Below are 7,203 nucleotides of genomic sequence, written 5' to 3' on the forward strand. Positions count from 1 at the left end.
GGCAATAGAAACATGAATAGCATTTTAAAAAGTGCAATAAATGAAAGCCGTTCATAATTGTGTTCTATAGGGAATTACAAACAAAGAATTTGAGAGGTCTCTGGAGTTACACTTTCCACACAGATGCAAGGTCGTGACTTATCTGACACAGAATTATTGGGCCCCTCTGGCATGGACAAGCATGAATCACAGAAGAGATTCAGCAAAATGTGTAAAATCAGACATGAATTAGCAAGAACACCAGCAAGCACAAGAGAGCAATATTACTAAAAATATTACTAAAGAGAACACATTACTATAGGACTCACTGTCACCTGAGAGAGCAGAGATGGGAGATATCAACCTATTATAGCCTTATCAGGACATTGTTTGTACTGTGAGATAATAACATTGTGCCTAAGAAAACCAGTTAGTAAGTCATTCACATTTGATCCTATGTATTAAATTAGTCATTCGTACCAAGTTATTTATGTTATCTTTAGAAAGCACCAAGTAAAAAGCACTGTTCAGATATTGTTAGAAAGAGGTTTTATATAGCAATTGCAGGTACAACTTACTTGCTCAAAATGATGGAGGCTCACAAATTGCGGAAAAGATAATTTAATAATTTTTTCTTCAAAATTAATAAACATAAATTACAATTAGAAATGCAAAGAAAAGTTAAATTAAAAACCTATAAAGATGGCCCTGGTAAAGTTAAAATAAGCACATTTTGGAAGTTAAAAAACATGCATTTTTAAAGCCTAAACTTCCAGAACCCACCTTGTTAGGTCAATATTTGCAACTTAAATCAGATGAAATTATAAAGTAATACTTGGGGTTTGGCTGCAACAGAGTGTGGGTGTTACCTGGACTGTAATGCTAGCAAAAAAGCAAACACACATGGTGAGCTCAATGTTTTCTCAACTTTCTGCCATGGGGAACTTTCAGGGATCCACATGTCACAAGGAGATGGAGCCAAAGGAAAGCACAGCAGTGTTGCTGAGTTGGGTGGCAGAGATTAAAGTTGAGGGCTGAGATTGCAACTGGAATTTACAGGGCAGATTAGCAAAGAGAAGAGCACTATTCAGACAAGAGTCCTCAGAATGCTGAATGGAGAAACTTCAGTGGATCGTTGGCCCAGAGCTGGCCTATAAATATGCAGAGCCAGTACCTTCTAGAACTCACAGGAAATACCACCATGCTTGCCGACTGTGTTTTTGAGTACAAAGGAAATACATTAGAATTCAGCAACTAAAAACAAGAAACACAAATATTTGGAAATCAAACAACACACTTTCAAATGCCACATAGGTTGAAAAAGAAATCACAAAAGACATTAAAATATTTGAAACAATCATAATAAAAACACAGCAAATAAAAAAATTATTCACAACTAAGGCAGTGCTGGGGGAAATTTTACAACTTTATAAAAGTAGAAGACTAAGAAAGAGTGGTTCATGTTGCCACCTTCAAAAGTTGGAAAAAGAAGAGCAACATAAACCCAAAGTAAATAGAAGGAAGAAAATAATCAATATGAAAAACTACATCAATAAAATAGTATACAAACATTTTAGAAAGTAAGAAAGCCAAGAGTAGAATTTTTTAAAGAACACTAAATATTTCCAGAGTTTATATTATAAACCACACTTTCTGCCATGCGTTGATTACACAGATTAAGATAATGCAGCCCATCTGCTCCTGTCCCCGAGTTTACCATATTTGAGCTTTGAGTCATGTATTTCACAAAGTGATTTCAACATAATACATCTGAGAGTTCATCTGTCTAGCAGTGCCTAGAAAACAGTAGAAGCTCAGTAAATATGTGTTGAGTGGATGAATAAACTTTTTCCTTAACACATGGGGAGGGCCACAGAGAGGAAGGGTCTTTCCCTAAGGTCACTGACGTCTTACTTGGTACAGGCTGAATTCTTTTCTCCATGCCAGACACCATTCTCTGCCTTAGCCAGCTCAGAGTCTAGTCTCAACTCTCTTATGCCATTAGAGAACCTTAATAACTAGTTCTGTGTTTAGTAGCCAGCTCAGACTTTAGCCTCAACTCTCTTATGCCATTAGAGAATCTCAATAACTAGTTCTGTGTTCAAATTCCCCAGCAGCCCATCTTGGAAAGGCATTTCCTCAGCATTCCTGTTTGTGTAGTTCCAGCTTGCCAGCCAGGGAGCCCACTGAGAGGTGAGCCAGGAGAGAGTGAGTGAGCACAGAGGCTCACAGTGCAATTTGCAGCTCCACTTAGCACAGGGGAGCTGATCTGTGTTGACTCATGCCAGCAAAAGCCACCTTTTCAAGCTCTGTTACCTCCCCAGCATAAGTTCCTGTTGCCTGATTGCATCTGGTGAGTCAAATTTTTGTGGGGCAGAGCCCAAGTATAATTGAGACAATGGGACTATTTCCCACTAGTGGAGAACTAAGCCTTTGCGATGGAAAACATGGAGGGAAAAACTAATCAGTATTGCCATAAGACAGTTCAGATTAAGAGTAAGACACACTCAAATTTCAGCAACTCAAAAGGGAGGCAGAAACAGCTACAGCTACTGGGGAAATGGGAGGATGCCTAGGAAGGAAGTGGTTATAGGCACTGGTATTTGAAAAGACACAGCGTGTCTATCTCCTGAAGAAATAAAACTAAAAGAAATTACTTATATAGCATGCACTGTATGTCGGGAACTATTGTAAACACTTTATAAAATAAATATAAATTATTTAATCTTCACAGCAACCGTACAACATAAATACTGTGATAACCCCCACTTTACAGATGGCAAAACTAAGTCAGAGAGAGGTTAAGTAAGTCACTTAAATTCACAGAGCTAGTAAGTGGTAGACTCCGTGCAGTCTGGTTCCAAAGTCAATGCTTTTACCAATCCCTCAACCCCATACTACATGAAGAATTGATTGTACTATGAACATGGGCTCCTAATTAGATAGGTAGACAAGCCCTGGAATTCTCTAGAGTTCAAAAACCTGCAAAATAGTAAGCACTCTGAAGCTCAAGCTTTACAGACAGCTAAGCAATGATAAGACCAGCTGTGTCTACACCTTCCTTCTCCATTCATTTGCTCGTAGTCATTGGATCCATTAGAGTTTGTAGATATGGACTGAGTTTGTCCTCTGATAGTTTAAAAGTGAATCACAAAGTTTGATTTTCCAACTACCATAGTCTAGTTTCATACAGAGTGCAGACTATCTGAGATTCAGAGAGGGCAAGTGAATGTTTAGAGAGTAGTTGTCTGTGAGTAGATAACTTGATCTGTGTGGGCCATGCTGTGTTGTTTCTGCTCTTAGGGAGATTCCAGTCTAAAAGAAAAGACCAATATTAATCACCTAATCCATTAGTGAATGCTACCTGCAAAGCAAGTGAGGTGCGCTGAAGGAAAGGAAGACAGGTCAATATGAGGGACTCACAAAGGAAGCTGATCTGGCCCTGGAGCAGCAGAAGGGCTTGGCTTGAGAAACAGATGCTTGGGTTGAGAGCTGAACGATGAAAAGGCTTTTTTTTTTAAGGTGGCACAAGAAAGATGAGAAGATAATTCTAGGCGGAATAAATGGCACTTGCAAAGGCAAGAGAGAGCAGGCTCTGAAGCCTCCTGGTACGGCCAACCCCCAGGCAGGGAGCAGGGTATGGAATAAGTTGAGGCTGGAGTGGGAAAGAGAGGCAGGCCATGCAGCAACTGACAGAGTCACGATCTCTGTGCAAAGAGCACTGGGGAGCCATGGAAGGACATAGGCAGAGCAGTGGCATGAAGCAAGAAACACCCAATGTATCCAACAAGTGACTAGACTAATACTCAAACTCAGATCCTTTGCCCTTCTTCCCCCCAATCTCCAACCTCACTGCATTTCACCAGCCCAGGAAGTTCAGCCAGTAGAGGTCCTCACCAAGCCACGCAGATCACAGAACCTCAGGGTTGGCAGGGACTTGGCTGACTTGGAGACACATCCACTGGCTAAGCACTCCCTTGTCCTCTCTGAATCCCAGCCCATCTCCAGTCTGTGTGAAACTAGATACCTGGACTCAGCACATGCTTAACAGCTGGGTCATCTCTAACAAATTAAATCACTTCTATGAGCCTTCCTTTCTGCACCTGCACTATGGGCGTGCCAGTGTCAATTGATTATTAAGATAATGTAGGTGACATTTTCAGCACCATAGACAATCTTTAGTAGATGCCCAAAGAGTGACAATTTAATCCGAATTCAACCATTCATCTTGAGCTATATCTTTCTCCCAACTCAGCTGTGACAGTTCTAAGACATCATCCTGCTTATCAGACAGAGCTTATTATTAAATAATTCTATTCGTCCACTAAATAATTATGCAGGTTATAGCAGCCCATAGCTAAAGCAGAAATTGTAAAAAATCATAAACTTACCCACAGTGGAGAAATGAGAAACTGAAGAAATGTCATCTTTCTGGTATAATTTTCCATGTTTTATTCCTTGAAAATTAGCCAGCGTAAGTTTGCATGGTGTTCAAAAAATTTATGTCACCTCACCAAAGGACAATGAGTTAAATATTTCCATTGAAAATAAACATTTGAAAACAGTATCTATTTGTATATTTATTCATCTATTCAATTTACAATTTCAGGCTCATTCCATGCTAAGCATTCTGAATCAAAAAGATGAACAAAATACAGTGCCATTCTTCAAGGACTTCACAGTCTACAGGAAAGGAAGATATTTAAACAAGTAATTGCAGAATTGGAAATTGGAACTGATGTACTTAGAAGGGTTTTGAACAACGGACACGGCTGTGACTCTCTCTGCTTTTGCAAACTTTAGCAAAACCACCGGTGAGTTCCACCTGAGGCTGATCTGAAGCTTGTGTTCTGAATTTGCCAACTAAGATAAGAAGGAAACATTGATAGCAGAAAGAATGGCTGTGCAAGGAAGTGAAGATCCAAGAAGGATGTGTTTTCTCAGAAACCTAGAAAGGCAACTCCTTCTCAACCTCCAGGGACATCAGAATAGACACTCAGTGATGGGTCCTGAGCATTTTCACATCCAAGGAAAGTTCTAAATTACTGGAATTAGATATGTTAAATCAAGACTGTCATGACAACCTGACTTCAAGAGTTATTTGCTGAAAGTGCAAAGCAGAGGAAAAGACCATTTTGTGTGTGCATCACCCTTGTGATCTCACAAGTACAGTGCTTCATGACATATGGAAACCTGCTGAGTAATTGAATAGCCTGGGGATAATTGCATCTGACTATGTTATTCTAAAGTGATGGGTTGAGATGTGCAGTGGATAGGAGAAAACAGGTTTCTAGAATTGCAATGGATGACTGTTTGCTCTGACCTTTATTGAATTTAAACATGGGGAACAGGATGCAGCAGGGCGCAAGTTGTCGGCCAGCATATGAGGAGTGGGGTAGACTTATTTGTTAGTCTGGCTTACAAAGGTGTCTTGCATTCATTTGAGAACAAATTCAACAGCTGTGATTCTGCCTTTTCCTCCAAGTAAAGGCTTATCTTCTTCCGAAGCTAAATGCATCTGCACACCCGTCCAGCTCAGCATCATTATTTGTATGGAACTTTTATATAATTCCTTCTAAAAAACACAAATATTCTCATTTGCTCCTCACAATTGTAAAATATTGTTATCCTCATCCAACCTTCATTTTGCAGATGAAGAAATCAGAGCCCAGAGAAGCTGAGTAGCCTACTGGTTGCAAGTTGTGGAATCATGACTTCTGTCCGTGTCATTCTACTTGCAAATCCAGTGTCCTGCAGACTGCTCTCACGTTTTAGTTTGGAGAGGCCTGGGAGAACCGCTTGTTCCTTTAGGTAGACACACACATCCTGAGGTGGCTCAGGCTGATAAGAGCAAATATTAAGAAAATGGAGATGGTTAGAGTGAAGCCCTAACTTCCCACAGCAGATGGGGTCTATGAGGAGGAAAAAGTGGATGCCTGGACCAGTCCTGTTATGAAGACAAGTCTCACGGTGCTACTGTGCCTCCATGAGCTCCTGTGGCCCAGAAGCTGGCATCCTGTGAGTGGGTAGGCTGACGATTATGCCAACTAACTCAGCAGGGATTTACATTGTCATTGAGGTCCATTCACACATTAGTACAGCTCCATAGATTGTAGGACATTTTCCAGGCTGGGGCAAATAAGTTATTGCTTTCAGTAAATCCTCTCCCTCCTTCCCTTCCTTCTACTTCAGATTTGGGATGATGGAGTGGGCTGAGTTTTAAGACTATTCTGTCGGTTGATAATATTCTCTGGGTGACCATATCTGCAGAAATCTCTTGCAGTATTGAAGTCCAAATCCAACACAACGCTGTCACCAATCCATAAGCTCCATTCACCTCCATATCCCTAGTGAGTACATCATAACATCAGAAATACACAAAAAAATACTTGCAGAAATATTTTGTGAAGTCCAAAAAATATATATCAGGTTTTATTGCATGGTGTTGTGTTTACAAGCAACTACTTGACTTGCAAAATCTGCTTGACATGAAGTGTGTTATAATGGCTTTCTGCTGCTACTCCTCTGAAGTCCTGAGCAATTCCACCATCCAGGGGAAACAGCTAATATCTATCTGCCTGTTCTAAAACATTGCATGCAAGACATACACACATAATCTCCTTGCATCTTCTAATATTTAGCAAACTATTAAATGTTGAACAATTTAACAATCTATTGAGTGACTTTTCATTTGCTATCAAAGTAGACAGATACATGGTCCTAGGGAATGCACAAGGGCATTAGTGGTATATTAGGGGTATATATATTACAATCTCTTGGCATGTTAGTCAGGCAAGTTATTTATCTCTGAGGTTCTATATTTTCACCTGCAAAGTGAAAATGATAATTGTCATTGAGTTGCAAAAAAAGAAATTATAATGAAGTCATGAGGGGTCATGTTTCCTGAGTTAGAAACCGTCTTTCACCACTGTAGTGGACACTGTAGTGCTCCACTCCAATTCCAGAACTAAGAAACTCCTGCCCGTGGCTGCTGCGAGTATGGATTGTTGACATTTCACAGCCAAGTTTCTTCTCAGGAAATACCCTCTCTTGGCCAAAAAGAGCTGCTTTGTCTAATGCTACACCCTTGTCCTGGGGGCAGTCTACCAGGCTTCAAAGTCTTGGCATTCTTTCTTCAATTCAGCCCTGAAGGGTTATTCCAACTCCATAAGTGCCTGGGAAGTCACCTGCAACCACTATGACCCAGTCCTGCTTCTCTAACCC

General features: G+C 40.4%; 1 long non-coding RNA gene across 1 annotated transcript in view; it reads left to right on the forward strand.

The window, feature by feature from the left end:
• LOC128929922 (uncharacterized) overlaps positions 1 to 6,841 on the forward strand; it is a 37,834-nt gene extending 30,993 nt beyond the window's left edge. The window contains exon 4 of the long non-coding RNA XR_008477241.2: positions 4,589 to 6,841. This is a non-coding gene — a long non-coding RNA (uncharacterized LOC128929922). The remainder of the gene's footprint in view (positions 1 to 4,588) is intronic.
• Positions 6,842 to 7,203: the final 362 nt, after the last annotated feature.

This window comes from Callithrix jacchus, chromosome 16 (assembly GCF_049354715.1).
Source record: "Callithrix jacchus isolate 240 chromosome 16, calJac240_pri, whole genome shotgun sequence".
In the NCBI taxonomy this organism is placed as follows: Eukaryota; Metazoa; Chordata; class Mammalia; order Primates; family Cebidae; genus Callithrix; species Callithrix jacchus.